Below are 27692 nucleotides of genomic sequence, written 5' to 3' on the forward strand. Positions count from 1 at the left end.
TGTAGATGATCTGACTAAAGTACTCTCTTTTCCCTAAGACTGGAGCTGGCTGGGGCAGCTTGCACAGAAAGAAATCATGTTAGATGTAGGACTTTATGGGCCTAGAAAATAATCCATAGTAGCATCTAGGAAGCTCTTTTTCTGGAGTCAGGTTGCCTGAAAGATGAGTATATTCAAAATGAGAGCCCCTTCTCTCTTGCCATGTGGAATAAAACCCTGTGTGTGCCACAAGGCTAATCACTTCTCTATGAGGCACAGGAGGAATAATGAAAGTGTCCAGGGAAGAGATTTCCTGCACCCAGACCTGAATGTACCTAGATGAGCGTGCAGGAAAAAGGAACCTCCTTATACTGTTCCATACACCTTCATTCCCAATGCATCCACTGTAAAAACCAGTGTGGAGATTCCCCAAAAGACTGAAAATAGACCTACCTTACCATACCACTATTGCACATATATCTGAAGAACAAATCAAATTATCAGAAAGATGCTTGCATATCTGTGTTCACAGACAAGCGAAAGCAATGTATAGTATTGGATTCAAAAAGTACTTGAAAAATGGCAAAAAAATCATTTGTTATTAAATGGCAAAACACATTTAGAGTCTGTTTAAAATCACTTACTGGGTTATTATCAAAGCTACAAGACTGTTTGCATACTAATAGACAGACTATAAACAGGAAATTTTTGTTAGAGAATGATGGGGGACTGTAATTTGATCTTCGACAAAACTTGCTTCAGGTTATTGATATCAGGATTTTCCTTTTGCTTTCTGAAGTCTGATTCTCTTGAAAATTCAATGTTTCCATTCCCTCAAGCTAAAGTTCAACCCTGGTTTCTTTAGAGAATACTTCTGTTGTTTCTATTCCAATGGAACATGCGTATTTCCATTTTTGTCATAGGTCAAAGGCTTCAGAGTTACTACATTTTACAAGAAGATAAGTGACAACAGTGTTCTGTTGTCATGCACCCTGAAGTTGGGGTTAATGACAGCACAGAGAGGCATGGTGATTCAAAGCAAGACCAGTTCACATGCCTCATCTCACAGGGAATCTTCTTCCTTGGCCATCAGCAGCCAAATGTTTCAGGTTGGGCTGCTTCCATCAAACTTGATTGCAGCAAAGGTTGCGGAAAAGTCCTGTTTCAGAGTGATTCCACTCAGGCCAAGGGTTGTTCCTACAGCCTGCTGGCTGGAGGATACTATTAAATTAAAAAAAAAATCACCCAGGCAGCCCAAACGCTCACTCAGCCACTGTGGAGATGGGTCCAGCCTTGGCTCATTTCTAGTAATCAACCCTTGATTCCTTCTCCTCTACGTTCAAGAGCAATTGCAGAAGGAAAGACTTCTTTGAGCAGATCTCCTAAGTGTAAGGAGCAGTCCATTTGCAGCTATAGAATGAAACAGCTTCTAAATAAAAGGCTGTTCTGTCATGTGATGTATTTTATTTTGTTTTTTTTTTTTTTGTTGTTGTTGTTGTTTTTTTGCCAGTCCTGGGCTTGAGGTCAGGGCCTGAGCACTGTCCTTGGATTTTCTCAAGGCTAGAGCTCTACCACTTGAGCCTCAGCACCACTTCTGGCTTTTTTCTATGTATGTGGTACCGAGGAATTGAACTGGTCAATTCTGTCATTTTGTAGTGCCACCCAAAGCTTCTGGTGATCATTTTTTTCCGTATTTTATTGACAACTTTACTTTTATGCTTTAAAGCATCTGTTCCTTTTATATAACCATCAAAATGAGCTTAGTTTGCATCCTTAGATGAACAGCACAGAAGGCCCCTTTCTGGAAAACTAACTTCCTTCCTTCCTTCCTTCCTTCCTTCCTTCCTTCCTTCCTTCCTTCCTTCTTTCCTTCCTTCTCTCTTTTGGTGGTGGTGATATTGGGATTTGAACTAAAGATTTCATTCTTTCTCACAGCTAGAACTGCACCATCTAAACTGTGCTTCCACTGCAGCTTTTTTTGCTGGATATTTTGAGGATGGGAGTCTGGTTGATTTTTCTGTATGGACTGGCTTTGAACCTTGATCCTCCAGATCTCAGTCTCTTAAGTAGCCAGATTTATAGGTATGAATCACCAGAGCCCAAGTATAGAAATACCTTAAAATGTACTGTGATATTCCAGAGAAGAATTGAGTTTGATACAAGACAATAAAATAGCAAAATAGCTTATGCTCGTTGCATTCAAACCCTATCTGTCTCATAACCTTTTCAAAGTGCCTGTTCACTTTGTCAGTTACCAATGTCAAATAACTTACTCTTAGAAAAGGCAAATAAGATGGTTCTTCTTTCTTTCAGTTTATTCTTTCTTCCTGGCACCCAGTAAAGCAAGCTCAAACTTATCCAAACCTCACACCTGGAAGTGCATCTCTGGCATCTGTTAATCTTCCTGTGGTTAAAACAGTACATAAAGGCTGGACTTCAATCGAAGTCAAACCCAAGTGCCAGTTCCTTCTCTGTTTTCCCTTTCTGGCAAGGTGCTGCATTCCATCTCATTTCTGCTTGTCTGGGCCCACACCTGCAGTAGCATTCAAGCAGAGAGCCTTAGAAGCCACACGAAGTCCCAGCAGGAGGTGGGAGGCCAGCTCTAGGGCATAGTCCCTGAGCTTTTGTACTCAAGATTAGTACTCTACCACAGTCCATCCAGCTTCATTTGGTGACTAATTGGAGAGAAGAGTCTCATGGGCTTCTCTATCCTGGCTGACTTTAGACTGCGATCCTCAGATCTCAGCCTCCAGAGTGGCTAGGATTATATATGTGGCCACCATGTATTAAACAATGGAGTCCCAGACAACTGCTGAAACCACTCAGAAGTGGCCAACTGTTCAAACCACGTTCAAATAAGACAGACAAGAGCCACAACCAATCAGTGCTTTTGTATTTTTTTTCTGGGTTGTCATTTCCTTTGCTCTGGCTATGAACACATGGCCAAGTGGTAGAAGAGGTTCTGAACCATTTTGAATCCAGACTGTTCCTCTGATCTAAAATAGCAAATTAAAAAAAAAAACACGTAAAACTAGATTTCTCCTTATTATTTTTCTTTAGCTCAGGGTTGGCTCCAGGTTCCTCCCTACCTTCTGAAGGCAGCTTCCGGAATGAGGAAGTTGCTGAAAGAAGGGACGAGGAAGCAAAACTCGTTTCTATTCCTCTAGCTGAATCTTTGTCGTTGGATAGACTCTTAGACACATATGGCCCCATGATGGGGAGAGGTTGGGGTGATGAATGAATCATGAGCAGTGGTATGAGCTTTCTTCTACTTCAGAGAGCATTGTTACCCAGAGAACACCCACAATTGTTTCTATTTTGTCTTTTTCCTTTTCTTTGTGGTACTGAAGTTTAAACTCAGGGCCTTGCATTTGTTATTCAGATGCTTTATCTCATAAGCCATTCCCCTGTCCTTATAAAAAAAAAAAAGCAACAAGGTCTCTTGCTTATCCCAGTTCTGATCCTCCTATTTACAAATTCCCAGTAGCTGGAATGACAAGCAGAAGCCTCCATTACCAACTGTTTATTGATCAAGATGACTTCAGTCTTCCTGATTTCCATCCCTAAGTAAGTACAATTACAGATTTGAACCCTTGCACTGGGCTTCCATACTTTTTCTGGAGGAGACCAAATCATTGACCCAAAGCTACCATTTATTTCTGCTTCTTGCTCTACTTTCTCATGCTTTGTGAAGAGGAGTGAGACTTCCTCAGCTGGTCAGGCTGCCTCCACCTCCCTCCAGAAAAAGTGCTTCAGCTTCCCTACCCCTCTACTCGTGTGTGTGTGTGTGTGTGTGTGTGTGTGTGTGTGTGTGTGTACCACTAAGGACCTCACACTCTTACTTAGCTTTTTCACTCAAGCCCGATGCTCTCCCATGTAAACCATAGCTTCATTTCTGCCATTTTGCTGGCTAACTAGAACAAAGAGTTTCTGGAATTTATCTGCCTGGACTGACTTTGAACCACAATTTTCAGATCTCAGCTTCCTGAGTAGCTAGGATTATAGGCAAGAACCACAGGTGCCCAACTAAAAATTATTTTAAGTTTTTTTTTATTTTTTGGAAACACCATCTTGTAGTCCAGGCTGGCCTCATACTTGATAGCGTCCTACTTCTTTTGCCAGATAATTATTTACTGTGCCATGTAAGATATTTTAGCCTTTGCCTACTCTTATTTAAAGTGGCATCTCCCTCCTACCCCCAACTCATAAGAAATAATCATTTCTCCTGCAAATGTTGTTCATGTGCCCAGGAAGGCAAAATCACTCACCCACTCCCCAATAGAAAACTCTGATTTACAGTTAGCAAAGAAGTGATTATGTATCTCTTCTCTACTAAACTGACAGAGAAAGAACTGTTACAGTAGGAACAAATGAGCATACTTAATGTTATTCTTTTGATGTTTTCCCTAAAAGCAGGAGGGATGAGAAAATCTACTGATCTACTGAGAAGACCACATTTCCAACATTCTGAAAAGTCAAGAACACCTTGAGGGTTGGAGCTTAGGAGAATAAACCACTACAATCCAAACCAGAAGTCTAGAGCTTTCTGGCAGAAGACCTTTAGATAATGGGAAGCTTGAAGGGGGGGGGAGGTGTAGCAGCCCAGGGTCCTGAGAATCCAGCTGTGGGAGGCCATGGCTGTCGGAATTCATGTACTTGGAGAATCTGCAGAGAATGCCATGGTGACATTCCCAAGCTGCTCTACCTAAAGCCATCTGTGCTCTAGAAGGGAACCCTGGACACTGAACCAAAGCAAATTCACTCATTTGGTTGTTCATTCATTCACTGGCCTTTAGCCTTAGGCCAGGAGCTGTGCATTCTGGGTAAGGGCCAATGGGGAGGAGGAGAGATGAGGCACCATTTTTTTTTTCTTTAGGGCGGATTCAGGTGAGGACCAGAAGGATGGAAACAAGCCATGGTAACTACATCTACTGAGTAACTATCTATTGAATGTTTGCTGGTTGTACACAAGTCCAAAACAATTTAGCAGATAGCATTGTTTTTTTTTTTTATTTCTGGCTTGGAAATGAGGGAACTTAGGAAGGCAAAGTGACTTGTCCAAAGACACACAACTGTGGCAGAGCAGGAACAGGAGTCCAGCCTGTGCTTGGCCCTCTAGAACAGCTATGTTATTCTGGAGCACCAGATCCTGAAGCAGGCAGGCTGGGAAAGGACTGCTTCTCAGAGGAGGGACATTTGAGAAGAAGGAGCACTCAGCCAACATTAATAGAGCATCTCCACAGACTCATGGACTATGCATTGTAACTATTAAACTAGATCTTTCTTTGTGCAGTAGATTTTTAGTTTGAGGCAATCCCATTTGTCAGTTCTTACTCTTTTGTCCTAAGTGAAGTTCTACTCAGGAAGTTACTGCCTATTCCAAAATGTTCTAATGTGTTTCTTAGTCTTTCCTACAGTAGTTTCACATTTTCATGTTTTGCATTGAAAAAATGCCATTTCTTCTTTATAGGTGTCAGTCCTAGGGCTTAAAAACTCCGGTCCTGGGTGCTGTCCCTGTTTTTGTGCTCAAGGCTAGTGCCCTGACACTTTGAGCCACAGCTCCACTTCCGGATTTGTTGTCATTAATTAGAGATAAGAGCCTCACAGGTTTTACTGTCCAAGCTAGCTTAAACAGTGGTCCTCAGATCTCAGCCTCTTGAGTAGCTAGGATTACAGGTGTGAGCCACTGGTGCTTGGCTAAAAAAAGTATTTTTGATATTAACACAGGACTAGACATAGGAATCTAGTTTTAGTACATGTGGATATCCATGTTTTCCAGGAACATTTGTTGAAGACGTCATAAAAGCAGTACGTATGAGCAGTAGATATACCAAGAAATGCTTAGCTTTCTTGTCTATAGAGAAAATACAAAAAGAAAATGACATTGAGATTCCATTTCACTCCAGGAAGAATGGCGATTTTCAAGAATATGAACAACCATAAATGCTGGCAAGGAGGTGAGGAAAAGGGACCCTAGAGTACACTGTGGGTGGGAATACAAACAAGTACAATCACCATGAAAAAGAAGTTTGATGAGTTCTCAAAAGACTAAACATAGAATTCCCATACAAAGGAGTAATGTAAGTAATGTAAGACAGGATAATATAGAGACACCAGCACAACCATGCTGATTGAAGCTCTATGAACTATATAACCAAGCTGTGAAAACAGCCCAGATGCCCTATAATTTATGCACGTATGCATGGACTAAAACATGTAGCTCACTATCTATCTATCTATCTATCTATCTATCTATCTATCTATCTATCTATCTATCTGCATACTTCTGTATGTATCTACCTATGTACCTATCTATCTACCTGTCTGTCTACACAATGGGCAGCCATAAAATAAGAATGGAATTATGATATCTGCAGGGAAAAGGATGAAGGGGATATCATCATGTTAAGCGAGATTCTAAAACTAATGGTCAATTTTTTACATATGGACCATAAATCTAAAAAATCCATAAATACGTAAACACACAGGACTATGTGTGCATGCATATAATTTTATGTATAATGTTTGTAATTGTGAGACTGAGGGAATTAGAGGAAGTAGGGAGGAAAAAAGAATGATAGAGGGCGAACAATACCAAAATATACCAAATCAAATGAAGTCATTGAAAGCTGTTGAGTAAAACAGTATAGGAAGGTTGGAGAAACTAGAATAAGTGCAGTCAGTCCTATTAAACTATAGTAAATGCATATATAAAATACCAAAGTGAAACCCCTCTGAACAATTATAATATACTTGAAAAAATGAATGACAAGAATGTAAAACAAGAGCTATCTGAAGGGGCCGGGAGTTTGGCCTAGTGGTTAAAGTGCTTGCCTAGCATGCATGAAGACCTGGGTTCGATTCCTCGGTACCACATACATAGAAAAAAGCCAGAAGTGGTGCTGAGGCTCAAGTGGTAGAGCTCTAGCCTTGAGAAAGTCCAAGGACAGTGTTCAGGCCCTGAGCTCAAGCCCAGGACTGGCAAAAAAAGAGCTATCTGAAATGTAAAGTGGGAGACGATGAGCAGAGAAGGTAAAGGAAGGTGAATCTGGTTAAAATATTATGTTCTTGTGTGAAAACAAAACAAGGAATGAAGCTTGTTGAGACTGGTTTGGGAAGGAAAGTGAGGAAGGAGTTAAATCTGGCCATGGTACAGTATATGCATATATTGACATGTCAGAAAGAAAACCCTTTGTAGTAACTGATGCTAATACAAGTACAGGGAAAAATAAATATTTCCTATCCTCCTCCAACTTATGGATAAGTTGCTGGGATTGGGTGGGATTTACTATGGATAATGAATGCCACACAAGTATCTGTTGAGTCTGTGGCTTCCTCTCAGCTTGTGCTCCAGCATGGCATTGTTATGTCCTATGGTAATTCCAAGTTCAGGTTTCTGAGTAAGCAGCAGAGTACTTTCCACAGCAGCTGCACTGATTTACATTCCAGCACTGGGAGTCTAATTTCAACCAACATTTACTTTCTGTGGACCTCAATATGAGTGAATTATTGGTATCTCATTGCAATTTGGATTGCAATGACCAGTGATGTAGAATGTCCTTTCATGCACTTACCGTCCATTTATATGTCTTTGGAGAAATGACTACTCAAATCTGCTGCCTATTTTTAAATTAGGTTGCCTATTTTGTTGTGATTGAATAGTAGTAATATTCTGGATATTCTGGATATTAATATATACTATCAGATAGATGATCTCCCTCATCCTGTGAGCTTTTTTTACTCTCACGGTATCCATACCATTTTAATTCTCAGGCAATTCAAGTCCTTATTTGAGGAGTGGGGCACTGGGGTTTGAACTCAGAGCCTCAGGCTTTCTGGGCTACACCCCGAGCACTTTTACTTTTTGCTTGTTCTCAGAGAGGGTCTAATGAATGGCCTCTCTCTGTGATCATTTTACATCCACCCCACCCTCACCTCCAGTAGCTGGAATTACAGCAGCTAAAATTGCATCCCTACTCCTGGCTGTTTATTTTTCTACCTGTGTTTTGTTTGTACTATATCCAAACTCATTGTCAAACTTAATGTCATTAAGCTATTCCTCAATGTTTTCTATGCATTTTATAGTCTTAGGTCATTAATTCACTTTTAGCTAACTTTTGTATATAAAGTTAGATTAGAGCTCAGTCTTACTCTTTTGAATATGGATACAGAAGATGGAAAAAAAGAAAAGCTTTCCTTTATTCATTTTAAGTTCATCAGTTATTGTCCTACAAATTCAACTAACCAAAGACAGATTAACAAAAGAAAAGCATTTATTAGTATATGCATTGCACATGTGCCTATGGAAATACTTCGAGATGGGCATATCCCAAGGAAGCTCTTAGAGTGTCATTTGAAGTTGAAAATGCAGGAAAGAAGTTCCTCCTGTAATCCCAGCTACTCAGGAAGATGAGATATGAGGATCCTGGTTCAAAGCCAGCCCAGGCAGGAGACTCCAATTAACCACCAAAAGGCTGAAAGTGGTCCCGTGGATCAAGTGATAGAACATAAAAGCTCAAGGACAACAACAAGGCCCTGAGTTCAAGTCCAGGACTGGCACAAAAAAGGAAAGAGAAGAAAGAAAAAAGGAAAGAAGGAAGGAAGGAAGGAAGGAAGGAAGGAAGGAAGGAAGGAAGGAAGGAAAGCAAAAGGAGGTTGGGACTTCTGAGTAGAGGAGGAAAGTTATGGAAAGATGAGAATTAAAGTATATTGAGTGCTGAGTGTGTGCCTTAAGAGGTAGAGTGCTTGCCTAGCATATGAAAGGCCTCTGGATTCAAGAGAGAGAAAGAGACAGACAGACTGACTGACAGAGAAAGAAGCATGGTTGTTTAATAACGGTGGGGTCCTCTTCCTAGCATGGGAGCAGGAAACAATTCTGTAAGTGAAAGCTTCCTTTATGAAAGAAAAATGTGTGCCCTGTTTTTAGAGCTTCTTTTTATGTTTGCTTCTTCTCAGAGGTCTTGGTTCAAACTAAATCTCAATATGAAAAAAGCAATCTTGGGAGTATATGCTAATACCTTTTTTAAAAATTCTAATTTTGTTATTATTAAGGTGTTGTATGGAGGACATTGATTATCCCTTGGTTGCAATTAGCCCAGGTGCCACAAACTTCTTACCCTGACAATTCAATGCCCAGTCTGTTTCCATTACTCATGACAAAAGAAAACTAGCAAAAAGCAAACTAAGAAATGAAAAAGTACATAAGCTGTATCATTTTAGCATAAGGTATAACTGTTCCATTAAGACATAGAGGTCTTCATTTCATGCTATTATGACCTTTCATCACTGTGACAAAATGCCTGCCTGTACATGTTAAAATGAGAAAGAATATTTATCATTTATGATTATTTTTCATTGTATTTTATTATTAGGCTAATGGATAGAGGGGTTACAGTTACATTCATCAAGTGGTGGGTACATTACTTCTTGAACATTGATATACCTTCTTATGTTTTTCTCCAACTTTCCCTTCCCTGATCCCACTAATGCCTTTTAATATCTAGTTTTCTTAGCACTGCCTTTGATCATGCATCAGCTGACCCTCAGGCATAGTTTTATTTCTGGGCTCTCTATCCTATTCCATTGATCTGTGTCTGTCCATATACCAGAAGCATACTCTTCTGATTATTGTAACTTCATAGTAAGGTTTGAAATAATAATTTTTTTAAAATATACAAGTCAGTCCAGCGCTGATAGCACAACCCCATAATCCTATCTACTCAGGAGGCTAACACTTGGAAGATCAAGGTTTGAGACCAGAATAGGGCAAATGACCTTACTAAAATCCATCTCCAAAATAACCAGCAAAAACCTAGGCTAGAGGCATAGCCCAACAGATAGAGTGTCAGACTGAACAAGCATGCTATGCAAGTCTGAGGCCCTGAGTTCCATCCCTGGTACCTGTTAGATCTGTCCTGGAAAAATGGCCCCTTGCTCTTTATTTTCCCTCTGTGCACACATGGCTCCCTTCCCTAGAAGTCCTCACCTGGCACCTATAACCCAGGTAACCTGGGAGCTGTGGGAGGCTCCCCCAGTACTGCTTAAAACTATTTCTGTTGATCTCCTTGTTGCTTCAAGTGGAAACATAAAAGGGCCTCATGGAAAAAAAAACCCACATTTAATCTGCCAGTCACCTCCTCCTCCTATGTGGGACATGCCATCAGCCAGCTGGGACATGCCATCCCAGCAATAAGCACCTAGATCCCTGGGGCAGAGCTAGTCCTGGCGATGGAGGATCATGCAGAGGAGAAAGAAGGGATGGTGTCAGATCCTAACTAGAGTCACATTGTGTTTGCCCTTCCAGCACTAACCAGAGTTGGGAGGCCAAAAGAAAATAGTCAATAAAGATCATACCTGTCCACCTTCTAACTGGACAGGAACATATGTCTATATCTGCTGCTTCTACTCATTGTGGGTCTCGCATCCATCCCCTACTATCCAGACATCTATAGTCTAGACATTTATAGTCCAGTTACAGAGAATGTTCAAGGTCTCCCACCAGGCTCTTACCCACTCCAATCAAGCCTCAGCCTCTGACTACTGATTCTTAACCAGTCCACCATGCTCCTTTGTACCTAGTCGCCAGATGTTAACCAGTCAGGAGTAGTCACAGGCATGAGCCACCAACTCCAGGACTTCTTGGAATGAGGATGACAGTGGGAACCAGGCAGTAATCCAATTTTTTTCTTTTCCATCCTGAATGGATGGCTGCCATTTCATTTGCCACTTATGTGCCCTCTAATGCTTTTCTTTTCTTATTGTTCAGCCTCTGTCTCATAAGATTTCTTTCAGACTTCATCCAAGGACTCATACATGTATCTACTGCCAAGAAATTGTTATAACTATCAAAAGGTTGGAACGTCAGATCCACCCAGGAAAAATGGCCCCTTCCCTTGAAATCCCAGCTCAAGATCTGTTACCTAGACAACTGGTATACCTGGGGACAGTGGGAAGTTCCCACATCTGCTGTGACCATGCCTCCTCCCCACACTCTCCCTATATAACCGATCTCTATCATTAGTTACCCCCTGAACACCTCCATCTGGTGACCCCTACACCACTCCATCTTGTACAGGCTGGCAGTTTGCCTCTCCCTAATAAACTTTCTATCTGAATTGTGTGAAGGTTTCCTTTCTCTAAACCTCACAAGTACCACACACACACACACACACACACACACACACACACACACACACACGGATATGATATCTTCAACTTGGATCTATTTTTCTAAGTTTGTGTTGGCTATTTCAGGTTCCTTGAGATTTGGTATGAATCTTGTGATGGATGTCACTATTGGCTCAAACGGCACAGTCCTAGGGTAGTTTCAATATTCAAATGTTTACCTTCAGCATGATGCTTTGCTTTGTCTTTACTGACTCACCAGCATGACTCAGAATGAACAGTCTGCACTGAAAGAAAATTGCAAGGACTGAGATGTTAGGATGCCCTTCCCTGACTTTCTATGTGATGGCAGGCCATAAAGGGATTCTCTGACTACTTTTCCTGAAAGTAGGTAGTAAAGACCGTTATGCAGCAAGTGTCCTTCTCTATACCGGAAGGAACGGAATGATGTCACAGAGATACCAAGAAAAGTTTGAAAGTTATTCAAATTCGTTACCATTTGAGATCAGATATCTTTTTGTTTGTTCATGTTTCTACATTAATATCCTGTTTTTGCTAAATCGAAAAGTATGCATAAAAATACATATTTTAGGGGCCAGGAGTTTCGCATAGTGGTAGGATGCTTGCCTAGCATGCATGAAGACCCGGGTTCTATTCCTCAGAACCACATACACAGAAAAAGCCCAAAGTTGGCAGAGAGTTTGGCCTAGTGGTAGAGTGCTTGCCTAGCATGCACGAAGATCTGAGTTCAATTCCTCGGTACCACTATACATAGAAAAAGCCAGAAATGGTGCTGTGGCTAAAGTGGTAGAGCTCTAGCCTTGAGAAAGTCCAAGGACAGTGTTCAGGCCCTGAATTCAAGCCCAGGACTGGCAAAAAAAATACACAGCTTAACAGGATGAGGGTGATTTTCTTTTTTCGGTGAGGAGAGACAGGGATAGTGATAGAGGGGCTGAGATTGTTTAGAATGCAGTATAAACACATGTGGGAATGTAGCAATTAAATTCTCTTTTGTGTAACTAAGCTAATAAAAAAAATCAAGGCAGGGGGCTGGGAGTTTGGCCTAGTGGTTAAAGTGCTTGTCTAGCATGCACGAAGACCCGGGTTCGATTCCTTGGTACCACATACATAGAAAAAAGCCAGAAGTGGTGCTGAGGCTCAAGTGGTAGAGCTCTAGCCTTGAGAAAGTCCAAGGACAGTGCTCAGGCCCTGAGCTCAAGCCCAGGACTGGCAAAAAAAAAAAAAAAAGATTTTTGGGCCGTGAGTTTGGCCTAGTGGTTAAAGTGCTTGCCTAGCATGCATGAAGACCCGGGTTCGATTCCTTGGTACCACATACACAGAAAAAAGCCGGAAGTGGTGCTGAGGCTCAAGTGGTAGAGCTCTAGCCTTGAGAAAATCCAAGGACAGTGCTCAGGCCCTGACCTCAAGCCCAGGACTGACTGGCAAAAAAAAAAAAAATCAAGGCAGTTAAAGAACTGTCTTGGGCAAAGAAACATTGAGGAAATTGACTCTCTCTAGACTTGATTTCATAGAAACATTAAAAAAAATCATTAGAGAGGAAGAAAATAATGTTTTTCAAAACTCAGACCTACATAAATACGGAGAATATTTGAGAAGGGATATTTAGATAGGCTGGGAATGAGGGTCAAGTGGTAGAATGCTTACCTAGCATATTTGAGGCATCAGGTTCAATTTCCAGCATAGAAAGTGTGAGGGGGTGGGAAATAAATAAAAGTTAACTTAAAGGTCTGGGAGTTTGGCCTAGTGGTAGAGTGCTTGTCTAGCAAGCATGAAGACCGGGGTTCGATTCCTCGGTACCACATACATAGAAAAAAGCTGGAACTGGTGCTGAGGCTCAAGTGGTAGAGCTCTAGCCTTGAGAAAGTCCAAGGACAGTGCTCAGGTCCTGAGCTCAAGCCCAGGACTGGCCAAAAAACCCCCCCCAAAAAACCCCAAAAACAAAAAGTTAACTTAAAATATTTACATACAGCTTATCTAGAATAAGGGATTTCAAATATTTTTACAATAATAAGTGTTTGAGGATATCTGATGTTTAATCTGACTTAAACATTGCACACTATGTGCATTTATTAAAACATCATATGGTGATATTTATGGTTTTATATATCAGTTTTAAAAGAAATTAGAAAAAGTATACCATTTCCTTTGAGTTTTTAGACTTCGTAGCTTTAGTTACCCTGTTATAAAAAAAACTGTAAATAAATTTGCTATGGTTTTATTGTCAATCTTTCTTCTTTTATAAGGAGACACTTGACAGGCAAGGAAAAAGCATTATTTAGTCTTCCCTATATCGTTCTACAGCACTCTACTCCATTGCTTTTGACTATTCATCCTTTTGAGTAAAGAGAAATTTCGCCTGAGCCTATTAAATTGAATTTGGCCTGCACCTGCCTAGCAGTAAGCTTGAAGTTTGATAGAAAGGTTTTCTATACAGAGTGGAGTATATTTGAACTTGATGTGTAAACAGACTATAACCTATGTTTATATTAAGTAGCAGCATCTTAGCCAATCAGAAATGACTAAGTCATGTTCAAAATAGGACAGACAAGAACTGCAGTCAATCAGGCTGTGTTTTCTTACTTCCAGCTCTATATATCACTTCCTGTTCTCTGGCTATAAATACAATTATCCAGAAATGGGGCAGACATACTGGACTATTTGGGTGTAGGCTTATACTCAGTTCTGCAATTTAAAAAAATAGCCAATTAATATCTGCAAATCTAGATTTGCTGTAATTTTGTCTTCTAACATTTGGAAGATCATCTTACATTCTCCCAATTAAATGTTGCTACCTTACATATATCTCCAAAGTCTAGAGGGCATTTGTGGATTTTTTTTCTCATCTTGAGATTTATTTTCTGATTAAAAAACAATTATGTAATGGGGTGACATTGTCTCCCAAGAAATGTATTCATACACTGCATTTATAATAACATTTAAAAATAAAAATAAATTATAAAAGTAGAACTGTGGCTTAAGTGATAGAGCACTAACCTTGAGCAAAAGAAGTTCATGTGCAGTGCCCAGTCCCTGAGTACAAGCCCCATGACCTTAATAAAAAGAAAGGAAGGGGCCAGGAGTTTGGCCTAGTGGTAAGAGTGCTTGCCTAGCATGCATGAAGACCGGGGTTCGATTCCTTGGTACCACATACGTAGCAAAAAGCCAGAAGTGGTGCTGTGGCTCAAGTGGTAGAGCCCTAGCCTTGAGAAAGTCCAAGGACAGTGCTCGGACCGTGAGCTCGAGCCAAAAATAAAAAGAAAGAAAGGAAGGAAGGAGGGCCGGGAGTTTGGCCTAGTGGTTAAAGTGCTTGCCTAGCATGCATGAAGACCCGGGTTCGATTCCTCGGTACCACATATATAGAAAAAAAAAAAAGCCGGAAGTGATGCTGAGGCTCAAGTGGTAGAGCTCTAGCCTTGAGAACGTCCAAGGACAGTGCTCAGGCCCTGAGCTCAAGCCCAGGACTGGCAAAAAAAAAAAAAAAAAAAAAAAAAGGAAGGAAGGAAGGAGAGGAAGGAAAAGAAAAGAGAAATTACCTAATGGTAATTAAAAGCATTAGGAGGATCAAATGACATACCTTTGGTTCTGACTTAGTAAACCTAGCTAGAGGACTGCCAGAGACTGCACAGAAATCTTCCTTTATGTAGTTCCTTCCTCCTGGGAAAGTCTGAGGTAGCTGTTTGCAAATGAATACTCTGTTTCTCTAGCAACACAGGGAAGTTACATGGTAAGTTTACATGGTAAGTTTATCCTCATTATAGCTTTTTTGTTTTGTTTTGTTTTGTTTTGTTTCCTTACCTGGTGTTTTCAAACTATAACTCAAATGATTATCTTTATGTATTACATGGTTTTGGGTAAACTCTCATTTTTATTTATTTATTTATTTATTTTTTTGCCAGTCCTGGGCTTGACCTCAGGGTCTGAGCACTGTCCTTGGACTTTCTCAAGGCTAGAGCTCTACCACTAGAGCCTCAGCAGCACTTCTGGCTTTTTTTCTATGTATGTGGTACCAAGGAATCGAACCCGGGTCTTCATGCATGCTAGGCAAGCACTTTAACCACTAGGCCAAACTCCCAGTCCCAAAACTCTCATTTTTAAACCTTTATGGAACACAGTTAATTAGATTGTTTTCTAGCTAAGATAAATAGGAGCTTGAAAATAGAATGTGTGACAGGAGGGATAGATGAGGAAGCAGAAAATTATATGATTTTTAAATAAATATACAAAGGACCAGACTCAAGTTGGAAACAGGAAGTAACTAGCAAAGCAGTTAAGTTTCCCTGCCTTCAAATGCTAAGTTACAAGAACTAGGAGACAGGAAGTGGGGCTAGCTATCTATAACTGCCCTCTCTTTTAAAATGTTAAAAACTTGGCTACTCTCTATGGATAGGTTAAGAAACACACTTGAGGAATTGGAGCCCAAAGTTTATCTATGATCCCTATAATTTGGGTAGGCCCAGAGACATATTGATATTTTAAAATAATAAGTAACAGCCATCTTGGCTCCCCAAGTTCATTGACTAAGAATTGGAAGTTGTTAGACATGACCAGATGTACTCTCCCAGCTCAGAAAGAATAAAGGTGACAGTCACAACTACTATTTTTAATCTTGAACTTTCATTTTCTGCATGAGGAGCAGGAAATGTCACTCAGGTTTTCTCCTGTCTTTAACCTGTTACACTAATATAAACCCTTGCTAAGACTTTCACCTTGCAAGACTTTCCTTTTTGGGAGCCACTTGGAAAGATGTTTCACCTGTAGATCTCAGAGACCTGGAGTTTTGTATGGAAACTGAGAAGTGGAAGGAACCTGCCCCCCCATCCATTCTCTAGTAACAAGTAAATTGTCTTTCTCAGTAAAACCTGGTGTCACTTTTTTTCTAGGGCAACACCAAAGGCATGAGTTTGACATCTGGAGTTTGGCCTAGTGGTAGAGTGCTTGCCTAGCATGCATGAAGACCCAGATTTTTATGCCTCAGTACCAAATACACTGAAAAAGCCAGAAGTGGTGTTGTGGCTCAAGTGGTAGAGCTCTAGCCTTGAGAAAGCCCAAGGACAATGCTCAGGCCCTGAGTTCAAGCCCCAGGACTGGCAAAAAAAAAAAAAAGAAAGACAAAAAAGAAAAAAGAAATCTGATTACCTGTCCAGAGATGTTCATAATATATAAAAGAAGGAGGAAGAATGGTGCCAGTGGCTAACACCTATAGATCACAAGTTTAAAAGCCAGTATAGGTAGGAAAGTTCACAGACACTTATCTCCAATTACCCACCAAAAGCTGAAAATGGAGATGTGGCTCGAGTACTATAATGTCAGCCTTGAGTGCGAAAGCTGGACGGTGCCCAGGCCATGAATTCAAGCCTACTTACCAGCACTAAATATATATATATAAACAAACAAACAAAAATAATAGGGGAAGCTGAAATGTACACAGATGTACATGTCAGAGAGATCCATAGAAGGCTACATTAAATGTTATTCTAGTAAATCCCTGAATGGCCTTTTCTGCCACTGTGCATATGTTTATCCACTAAATTAGTTAATACTGCTGGGCCTACTCTTTATTTCCCAAAATAGTGTTTGTTTAGAGAGGATCCAGTGACATCTGAGCAATTCCGATGAAATGTAAAACAAAACATTCTTAACCTTGTCAATGTTTTAAAAAAGAAAAAAGGAAAAAGAACAAAATAACCAAACACAACTGTGGTCTTTGGCTAAACTTTCTGGAGAGAAGAAAATAAGCCGTCTGCCAGTAACAGGCAGCTCTGGGGCCGGCTGATCAGAGGCCCAAAGAAACATTCATAGTAATTAGTGGCAGCAGGGAAATAGAACCTAGTGCAGTGCTTTTCCTGTTGCTATGGCAATGCCCTCTACCCCAACATCCCCTCCCCTGCCAAAGGCACTTTCCGTGGCTTCCCATCTGGTGTGTGCTCTCGCTGAGTACAGTGAAATTAAATTGACTGCTCACTTGTCACCCGAGTTGTGCTGGGGTAGAAGAAGGAGGAGGACTTGGGCTGGGAATAGACTGTGGAAAGCTGTCCCTTGTGCTCATCAAGAAAGACAAGAGAGCAGCTGGCATGTCAGCGCAGATCACCAGACAGGTGTTCTAAGGGCTGCTCATGAATAGAGCTGGTCCTGGGGTGGGGAGACCCCTAGCCACAGAAGGAAAAACGTTTCCCAGACACGCTCCACCACCACCCTTGGCCATTGAGTAAATTCTTATGGGATCTTTGGAAGTCATTAAATGTCACCATGGTTATTGCACCCATACAATTCTAAGACTTGACCAGAATATCTGATTTACTTCCACCTCAAAGACTGAAGACGTAGACATGGGATACTTGTTTTTCTTGGGATCCTGGTTTGTTTAGGGACTAGATGTTGAGGGGAGACAAATGGAGAGGGGAAAGTTGGGCAAATACAGCCATAATGTTCACTACACATTATGTGAAAGTGGAATTAGATAACTTGGGATGGGAGAGATGGGAGGGGGAAAGGGTGACATTGATTAAGACGCATTGTATTCACAAACTGACATGTTAAATTGAAATCCTTTTGTATAACTACTTCTAAATACATATATGCATGTATATGTGTGTGTGTATACACACACACACACTTACACTTGACTTGAACACTTATACAAAGGTACATTGTTAACATAGCTACCTTTCCAGAGCGCTAGGACCTGAGAAACCTATGCAGATATAGCCTCTCCATCCCAGAACCAGGAGAATTAGAATGACATATGGAAATGCTTTGGAAGAAGTATGTTCTATGGCATACCATCTAGAGCTTGAGGGGTTGTTTTATTCCCATCATACAGCATCCCAATGTGTTTCTGCTCTTTGGACTAGAGGATAGGTGTGATGCAGGGAATCAATAGCATTTGTCTGGGCTGCTTGAAGTGCTTCCCTGAGGTTTCTGGGTGGGAGCTGAGCCCGTCAGAGAGTGAGACTGCTGACAGAAGACACCAGCTTTAAGGCCAGCCCTGTACCTACTTACCTGAACCATAGCCTCAGGGAAAGATACTGCTGGCTTTCTTTCTAACCTTTTGTGATATTGTAAGAGGTGGCCTAAAAGATGCTTTGGCTGAACCTGTGAATTAACTAAAAGCTGGGTACCTAGCCTTGCACTTTATATCTGTGCTTCAATCTGAGCCATTCTCTGTTGTAATCACTTACAATCACCTCAGACATCTTGGCCCAAAAGATAAACTGCCTTTTAAACAGTTAATGCCTCCTTGTCATGTTGAAGAGAACATCCAGAAAGCCACCAGAGTCAAACACCTAGAAAATAGTTAACCCAGCTACATCTGTGCTTTGAAATGGCTTAACTCTGCATATCGGTCTCATCCCTTGCTCTCAACTTTCCCTATTTAGCTGGAAGCCCCTATCTGCACCTCTGAAGATGGCTGAAGTATTATCTTCCCATAGCTGCCATGTAATAAACCTCCTTTCTCTGCCCTTCACCATGTCTTTTGATTTGACACGTGGGGTGAGTAGCTGGCCCTAACTGGGGCCTGGGATCTAAAATATCAGTTTCCTTTCAATGTTAGTGGTCAGTGTTGAGGTTCATGTCCCCAGTGTATCCATACCTGAGAGCCAGACACTTTTGTCACATCCCTGCCCTGCCTGCCTTTCTTTACTGGAGTTTGGTGTTTGAACTCAAAGTCTACCACTTGCTACCACGTGAACTATGTCCCTAGCCTTACTTTTGCTTGGGTTATTTTTCAGAATTTTTGATGCTCCACTTAGCTAGTTGACATGTGGTCTCATGATCTTTTATGCTAGGGCTGGCCTGCAGCTAGAACCTCCTAGTATCTGCCCCCTGAGTATCTGTGATTAGGAGCATGAGCCACTATACCTGGTCATACCAGCCGATGGCTGCTGTACTTTTTCAGCAGAGCCCCAGTGCAGGGCTGGGGCAGTGAGGTTCAGTCCTGGGACCATGGAACAGTTTGAGGTAGCAATTTACTGAATCTGGGAAGCTCTAGAAAAGCAGGAAAGTGAATTATATCCAAGAGCTGCCATTTTGCAGGAGCTGGGCCTGAGTTGACTCCACCTCCCTCTTCAGTCGTCATGTGGTCTAACTGGAGACCTTTTCACATTGACTGTGTATGTGAGGAAAGGGCTACAAAAAGAGATCTCATCATCTTGGTCTACTCAGAAAGCTGAGACCAGGGATGTTGTCCCATAGAAGCCCCTGGACTGCTGGAAAGCAGGTGTATAGCTGGCAGCCACCACAGAAAGGGGCCAGGGAGTGCTGGAAACAATTCTAACTCTGGAGTTCTTAGGTGAGAGAGACATGTGTTACCAAGCCAACGCTAACAAGGCTAGACACATGAATATTTCATAGCCACATGGGAAATACCCAGGGAATGATGTTTAGGTTTTCGACTCTGGCTTACACAGTGCATTTCAACGAAGCAGGACATTTTTTTAAAATTATTAATTTACTTAGCGTTATTATAGAGGTGATGTACAGAGGGGTTAGTTGCCATTATATGAGCCAGGTAATGAGTCAATTGCCTTTCATACAATGTCTTCTGTTCCCTCACTCTCTCCCAATCCTTCCCTCCCATCTCCAGCCACGAGTTGTATAGTTTACTTTCATCAGTGTCCAGTGGACTCTACTGCTGCACTTTTCCCTCAAGTTTTAGTACCCTCCCCCTTCGTGAAGATCATACACATGAATATACTTTATACAAGGCAAATAAGACAGTTCCATCAAAAACAAAAATGAAACAATGAAAAAAAGGAGTTCTTTTGATTCCCAATCTTGGAGTTCATTTCAGTATGTATATTATTTTATATAAATATGAAGAGGCAATTAGACATGCACCTTTGTGATTCTCTTTCAGTCTCACTGTAGGTGACTATTTAAAATACTATATAATTTATCATGTCCCAGTGTATTTTAGATCTCATTTTTGCATATCAGAGAGAACATGTGCTGTTTATCTCTCTGAGCTTGGTTTACCTCACTTCACATGACTTGTTATAGTTCCATCCATTTCTCTGCAAATGACATTGTTTTATTCTTTCTAGTGGCTGTGTGAAATGTCACTGAAGGAATCTTATCTAATGTTTACACCATGTTAGATGATACAGTAAGTCATCCAGAGATGAAGTTAAGTAACAAGAGGATGTGTACACACACACACACACACACACACACACACGCACACACACACAGACACGCACACACACACACACACACACACATACACTGCTCCATTTTTCATAAAGAACTTGAGTACCAGGGGACTTCAGCCTTTTGGGGAGTTCCCAGGACCCATCTCTCATGGAACCTAAAAGACAACTTCATACCATATGTGTATGTATATATTTGCATACATAATGAAGCTGTTGAGGTGAAGTGATTTCTGAGATTTGCTTCCACAGATTCTGGGGTGGGGTGGGGTAGGATGGAGTATATCAGTTTCTCATGGCTAGTGACTTGAAGCTAGAGAATTAGAAATTCACTATGCAAATGCATTCTCCTTCCCTCTGTATATTTAAACATGGAGCCCCTCTTTGGTTCCTTTCTGATCTTGATGATGGTACTGCCAGCCCCTGCTACGGGGGTAGGGGGTCTCAGGGGCCAGGCTACTCTGCAGTCCCTCCCTCTGGCATAGCCAGCACTGTTCATGGAATGGGAGGTCTTTCTTTCCTTCAATTTCTTCTCATCCTTCCTCTCAAGATTTCTTAGCGAAAAAAAAAAATCCCCCTGCTCTTCTTTCATATCATCTCCCTTTTCTATTTCTCAATTCCATTTGGGGCTCTTTCTAACTATCGTCAAGAAAGAAGAAACAAAATTCACACATGTTGCAACAGAAAAGCTTGTTGCTTGGTGTAGGCCTTCAGGAAAGCCACTGGGGCTGGAGTAAGGGAAGGGGTTCCTGCCTTATTTTTCTTTCAGGAAAAGTTATTAAAGGAATCATGATGTGACATGTTTTGTTTTCCTGCTAATGGCACTTGAACAAGGAAATAGAAATAAAACAGCATTTTCTAAAAAGAGAAATAAACCTCATTCAGGTATAACTTGAATTTGTTTAGTCTTCATTAGATTAGGGCAGAGGAAGGCGTTCATTATGAGATTTCTATCTAGGTGATAAACTATGAACTATCCATGACTCCATATGGGAACTAAATGCTGGCAGGACAGTTAGCAAGGAAGGGTGACAATTACATCACAAGAAAACAAACAAATAAATGTAATACTTGGATATTAATATAATGTAAAACATCTGTAAACAAACACAATGGGTCTTCATCTCAGTGAGAGCAAAACCAGAAGGCACAACTGGAAAATAACAGAATAGGGAAACATCTGTGACTGGAAGAAAGGAGAGCTCTGGGTTATCACAAAGCCCTGGTTTTCCTGGGCAAAGAGAAGGTGGAGATGCTATGAGAATGCCTGTTCACATGGAAAGCTCATAAGTAGGACTGACATGTTCCTGGGCACAGTCAGACTAAAGTGTGTATTTCTAAGAATGCATATGTTCAGAAAGGAAAACATACTTGGGAGACAGAGACAGGAGGCTCATGGTCAGAGGCCAGCCTGGAGAAAAAAGACAGTAAGATCTTATTGAAAAACAAAGTATTTTTTAAAAAAATGGAGGATGTGGCTCCCAAGGCCTGAATTTAACCCCCAGAATCTCAAAAACAATGTAGTAGACATACTTCCAATGAGATACAATTTAGTATTATAAGTCAAGTCTCTCATCCTCAAAGAATGAGTGAGCCAGAGTTACTCTGCAGCCCCTGGATGCCTCCTTCTAAATTTCTCCAATGTGTTTTAACTGGAAAAAAAAAAAGATAGAACAACTTTGAAGGCACATTAGGCATCTCCTTCAGGAGACAGTAGCTTCTCTCCTCCCTCAGTAAGCATGCAAATTATTCTTCAAATTGTCTGCTGTGCTAACAGAAACTACAAATAAACTGGACTTCAAAATTTAAAATGTGATAACTTAAATGACATCACCCACAAGTGAAAATGGGTCAGAAATGGTGGTTCATACCTGTATTCCCAGCTGTTTGGGAAGTAGAGACCAGAAGGATCACCGTTTGAGACATGCTTGGATAAAAGTTAGTAAGAGGGCCAGGAGTTTGGTCTATTGGTAGAGTGCTTGCCTAGCATGCACAAAGACCCAGGTTCGATTCCTTGGTACCATATATATAGAAAAAAAGCCAGAAGTGGTGCTGTACTCAAGTGGTAGAGCTCTAGCTTTGAGAAAGCCCAAGGATAGTGCTCAGACCCTGAATTCAAGGCCTAGGACTGGCAAAAAATAAAAGTAAGAATCTCATCTCAACAAGCAAGCCCAGTATAAGTACATGTGTAATCCCAGCTACATGAGAGCAATAGGTAGGAATATCATGTGCCAGGCCAGACCTAAACATGAAAAATAAAACTAAACCCTAAAGGCTGGGGACATGGCTCAAATAGTAGAGTGCTTACTTAAGCAAAGCTCAAGGCCCTGAGTTCAAAACCCACATACTACAACGCAATGTTTATGAAAAGCCACAGAATGGGAGAAAATAATTGTCAGTCTTTAATCTTACAAGTGATATCAATATATATTTAAATGTCTAATATTTAATAATAAAATAACATCCCTCAGTTAAAAATTGAGCAAAGAGCTGGACATGAGTGGTTCATGCTTGTAATTCTAGCTACTCAGGAGGCTGAGATCTGAGGATCACATTTTGAAGCCAGCCCAGGCAGAAAAATCCATGATACTCTTATTGCCTTCTAGCCACCAGAAAAATAGAAATGGTGCTGTGGCTCAAAGTGGTACCTAGGCCTTGCATTCAAGCTCCACAACTGATCAAAAAAAAATTGTTTTTAAGTGAAGAGCTAGATGCTGGTGGCTTGTACCTGTGATCCTAATTACTCAGGAGGCTGAGATCTTTAGAACGTGATTGAAAGCCAACCAAGGCACTCGTAATTTCTAATTAGCCACCAAAAAGCTGGACGTGGAGCTGTGGCTCAAGTGGCAGAGCACTCACCTTGACGGGATGGGGGTTCCCCAAAACCTGAGCAAAGGATCTGAATGAACATTCTCTAAAGAAAAAAATATATATACAGTGATCAGTAAGCATGTCAGATGATGCTTTAGTCTCATTAGCCATCAGGGAAATTCAAACCAAAGCCACCATGAAATACTCATCCATTTACATACCTGCTTGCACACACACATATACAAGATGACAAATAAGAAATGTTGCTGGAGTAGAAAGGATGGGATCCCCATCCATCACTAGTGGGAATGTAATGTGGCGCAGCTGCTATAAGACAGCTGGTAGACCCTGAATAGTTGGTCGGCCTCAAGTGGCCTGTGCAGCTGCTATAGAGATGGTTGATATTCCCTTACTGTCAAATATACAGTTACCATATGACCCAGCAAATCCACTTCTAGGCACAAACCCAATGGAAATGGAACACGTCTGCCCCAAACTGTTCATTTACATGGAAGGTTGATGGTTCAGGAGTCCTAGTAGTCTAGAGGCTAGATGATCAATTCTGGTGGCCATATCGGTGCTGGCTTAATGGCTAGAAGCTTGGATGTTGGCCATATTACTTGGGTCTTCTCTCTACTGCCATCTTCATGAACTATTGAGCTTCCTCACAGTATGGTGACTGGGTTTTAAAGAAAGAAAAGGAATCCCTCAAGAAACAAAGGATAGAAATTACTAATGGCAAAATTACTAATGGTTCATTGTCTGAGTCAAGTGTTCCTAGAGCTTGTATTCAAGGGAGAAGTGTTAAAATGTGATGATAGCTTTTATAACTGTCATGCCCCATAGTGATATTCAAAGCTGAGATTGGATCCAGCTGTGTCTGTCTAATCCCAGTGGTCAAAGTCTGAAGAATTTTGCTTTGCAATTCAAGGAGGCAGGACAAGAGATCCTGAAATGAACTGATGGGAAAGCTATTCCAAATAGTATTCATTGGGAGTCTGAGGCTGTGGCTCTGTGGTAGAATGCTTGCCTAGAATGTAAAGAACTCTGAGTCCTATCTTAACTAAGCATAGTTAGTTAGTTAGAAGGGGTAGTGATTGTTTGCCCTGATCAAAATACAGTTCATTTTGTGGGAAGGAAAATACCTTATTGATGGGAAATTTCAATCATATAACCTGAATGCTAAAATTTCTGGAGGAATGTTGGAGAGAAAGCTATCACAGAAAAGACAGGAAGACTTGTTTTCCTATTATGATAGCAGATCTGTGGTAGGAGCTCTGTGAGCTTTGGTTTTGAGAGAAAACAGCAGTCCTCCAGTAGTGAGCATGCCCAGACTCAACACCAACCATCCAGTTGCAATCAAACCACTCAAAGATCCATTATTACACCTGGCAGATGGGGCATGGGACAGCAGGATCCAAGTCAAAATGGACAGTGTGGCCTCCTTTCAGTTGTGATTTTCAGATGTAAGTAGACTCCTCTTTTCCCTTTTATTCTGTCATTGTTCCCTAAAGTTCCTGCCTTTAGAGTGGTAAAACTCCAGCCATTTGCCCACATTTGGGATCTTAGAGTATGACAGCACTAGGGATGAAGACCTGTATAAACTGCAGCTGTTAAAAAAGTCATCAGGTATAGTAGCTCACACCTGTAAACCTCGCTACTCAGGAGGCTAGGGCACTAAAGACTATGAGACTCATCTCCAGTTAACTACTGGAAAACTGAAAGTGGGGCTATGGCTGAAGGGGTAGAGTGGTAGTCTAGAGCTGTAGAGCTCAGGAGCAGCGCTCAGGCCCAGAGTTCAAGCCCCATGACCAACAGCAAAAAAAAACAAAGCCAAAAGTGGAACTGTGACTCAAGTGGTAGGACTCTAGTAACAATGCATAAGCCCTGAGTTCAGGCCCTAAGACTGATACACACACACGCATGCAAACACACACACACACACACACACACACACACACACACACACACACACACACTATCCTTCAGTGCATACTGACATAGTAAGTAGTATTGGTGGTGGTTGTGTTTTCCCAAATGCTAATAATCAAATCCACGACCTTGTGCAAGCTAGACAAGCTCTCTGTCACTGGGTTGCACCTCCCATCCTCAGCTGTCTCATTAGAATTAGGATCTTGCTACTTTGCATAGTATTCCATACCTCTGTGCGAAACTGTACAGTAGGTCCAGATGCATTAATGGGTCCAGGGATGCATGCTTTTCCAATGGACGCCATAAACAGGGAGAAGAGTTTTCTTTGCTACTCATCCATCTTATTTTCCAGAATAAGGCAAGAGCTAGAAGTCCAGAACCATAGTGAGAAGCCCCCGTGCAGGGGGGACTCGTCCGGTGCAGGGAGGTCCCCAGTGCAGAAAACACAGCCTGGGATGTCTCTACCTATGTACTCAGGTCCTTGTCTGCAGAGTGACCCAGCATAAAGTGCCTCTGAAGTTCATCCAGAATGGTCTACAGTCTTTGTGAGACAACTGTCTACATAGGCAGTTAACTCTGTTATAGAGAGAGCCAACCAAGTGGCTTCATCAGGTGACTGTGAAAGAAGACAGGCTCGGGGCAAAGCCATCTGACAGAGAACAAAGTTTTCTTTTCACAGTGCCCAGAATCTTTGCCTGGCAGAGCAGATAAGCAATTTACTGCTAACTTGCAAAGGCTGGAATCCTTCCATCTCTAATGGACCAGAAGCTATTAGCACCATCGATCTCTGGCCAGGATGCAGACAGAGCCCCTTCTGGGGTGATTTAGGAGAAGGATGCTGACACAGAAGAACCAAAGGCCAGCCTCCCAGGGTGTGGTCAGGCTGCAGCTGGAATCTTTTCTTCAAAGACAGAATCTAAAGAAGCAAACAGAGCAGGATCAGTTATTGAGGCAGACAACTGGGCAGCAATGGATGATCTGAGAGCCTATGTCGAAAAGCAGCCTGGAAGTTTAGGGACACAAAGCCAATGGGATGGGAGCCTTTGAAAGAGCATCTGTTCAGTTGCACAGCTCATCTCTGGAGAAGTCAGTATGGGGATGAAAAGCTTACAGGCTCCCTTGTGATTTCTGCTTCCCTACTTGCCGAGGTCCTGCATCAGGCATCACGGAGCAAACGTCTTGGCTCCAACTATTGGAGGGAGTTTGGAATTTCATCACTGATATGGAGCTCAGAGGTTTGGTACAAGGCCTGGGACCTATAGCCCTGGCCTGCTCCTTTCCTGGCATGATTGTCTCAGGCTCTGAAAAGCCCTGTGACCAGCAGATACTCTCTCTTACTGGATTCGTCCCATCCTTGACTTCATGCTTTTCTCCAAATCTGCCTAGCTACATGTCCTACCAGAGTCTGATTTCAGTTGTTATAGCAAATTAACAAATTACTCCCAAGCTTAATAAAGTTTTTTTTTTGTCATGGGACTTGAAGTCTGGGCCTGGGCACTGTCCCTGAGCTCTTCAACTCAAGACTACTTCCCTATCCCTTGAGGCACAGTGACACTTTTGGTGGTTAATTGGAGTCAAGAGCCTGAACCTTGATCTTCAAATCTCAGCCTCCTGAGTAGCTAGAAGCAACTGTGCCTGTCTTAAAACTTTATTTAACTCACAGTTCCACAGACTTAGAATTCTAGGATCATGGCACTGCCATCAAGTGAGGGAATTACGTGGGAAAACAAAGTTCATTAGCTCTTTCTCTTCTTAGAAAGCTAATTGCCATCAGGGCTGGGAATGTGGCTTCATGGTAGAGTACTCACCTAGCATGCATGAAGCCCTGGGTTCAATTCCTCAGTATCATATACACAGAAAAGGCCAAAAATGGCACTGTGGCTCAAGTGGCGATGTGCTAGTCTTGAGTAAAAAGAAGCTCAGGGACATTGCCAAGATCCTGAGTTCAAGCCCCAGAACTGGCCAAACAAAACAGAAGAAATAGGAGGAGGAGGAGGAGGAGGAGGAGGAGGAGGAGGAGGAGGAGGAGGAGAAGGAGGAAGAGAGAGAGGGAGGGTGAGAGAGAGAGAAAGAGAGAGAGAGAGAGAGAGAGAGAGAGAGAGAGAGAGAGGGGAAAGAAAGAAAGAAAGAAGGAAGGAAAGAAAGAAAGAAAAGAAGGAAAGAAAAAGAAAGAAAGAGGAAAAGAAAGCTAACTGCCATCATGGTGACCAAATTCAAATTCCATTAACATACGATTTAGACCTGAACTCTAGGAGACAGACAAAATCATAGCCCTACACTTTAAGGTCTCTGCATCCTACCTCACTGGCAGCTTGTAACCTGCCGTCTCCCATCTTCCATTATTCCCTAGACATCTACCCTCTCTATAGATCCCACTGATTAGAGATGGAGAGTGCAGATTGCTATCTCTTCTGATTTCCTACACTGATCACCACATAGACATTTTAGCTGTCATGTGAATTAGAACTTCAGGCAATTATATAAAACACTGGAGCCCTCCGTTTCTACTGTGTAGGCACTTCTGCCTCTGGCTGTTCTGCCATTCTCCATGAGATCTGATTTTGATATAGGTTCTTTTCTCCAGGCTGTTTCAGCGATGGCCTTGGTGACTAAGGTCTCTATGGGCTCTAAACTCTAGAGTGCCCTAAACTCAACAGAATGTAATCAGAATTGTCC

At 41.6% G+C, this 27692-nt stretch overlaps 1 pseudogene; it reads right to left on the reverse strand.

Moving 5' to 3' along the window:
• Positions 1 to 1084: 1084 nt before the first annotated feature.
• On the reverse strand, positions 1085 to 27349 carry LOC150049933 (autophagy protein 5-like; annotated as a pseudogene).
• Positions 27350 to 27692: the final 343 nt, after the last annotated feature.

The sequence above is a fragment of the Megascapheus bottae genome, chromosome 19 (genome assembly GCF_031878675.1).
Source record: "Megascapheus bottae isolate mThoBot1 chromosome 19, mThoBot2.hap1, whole genome shotgun sequence".
Taxonomy (NCBI): domain Eukaryota; kingdom Metazoa; phylum Chordata; class Mammalia; order Rodentia; family Geomyidae; genus Megascapheus; species Megascapheus bottae.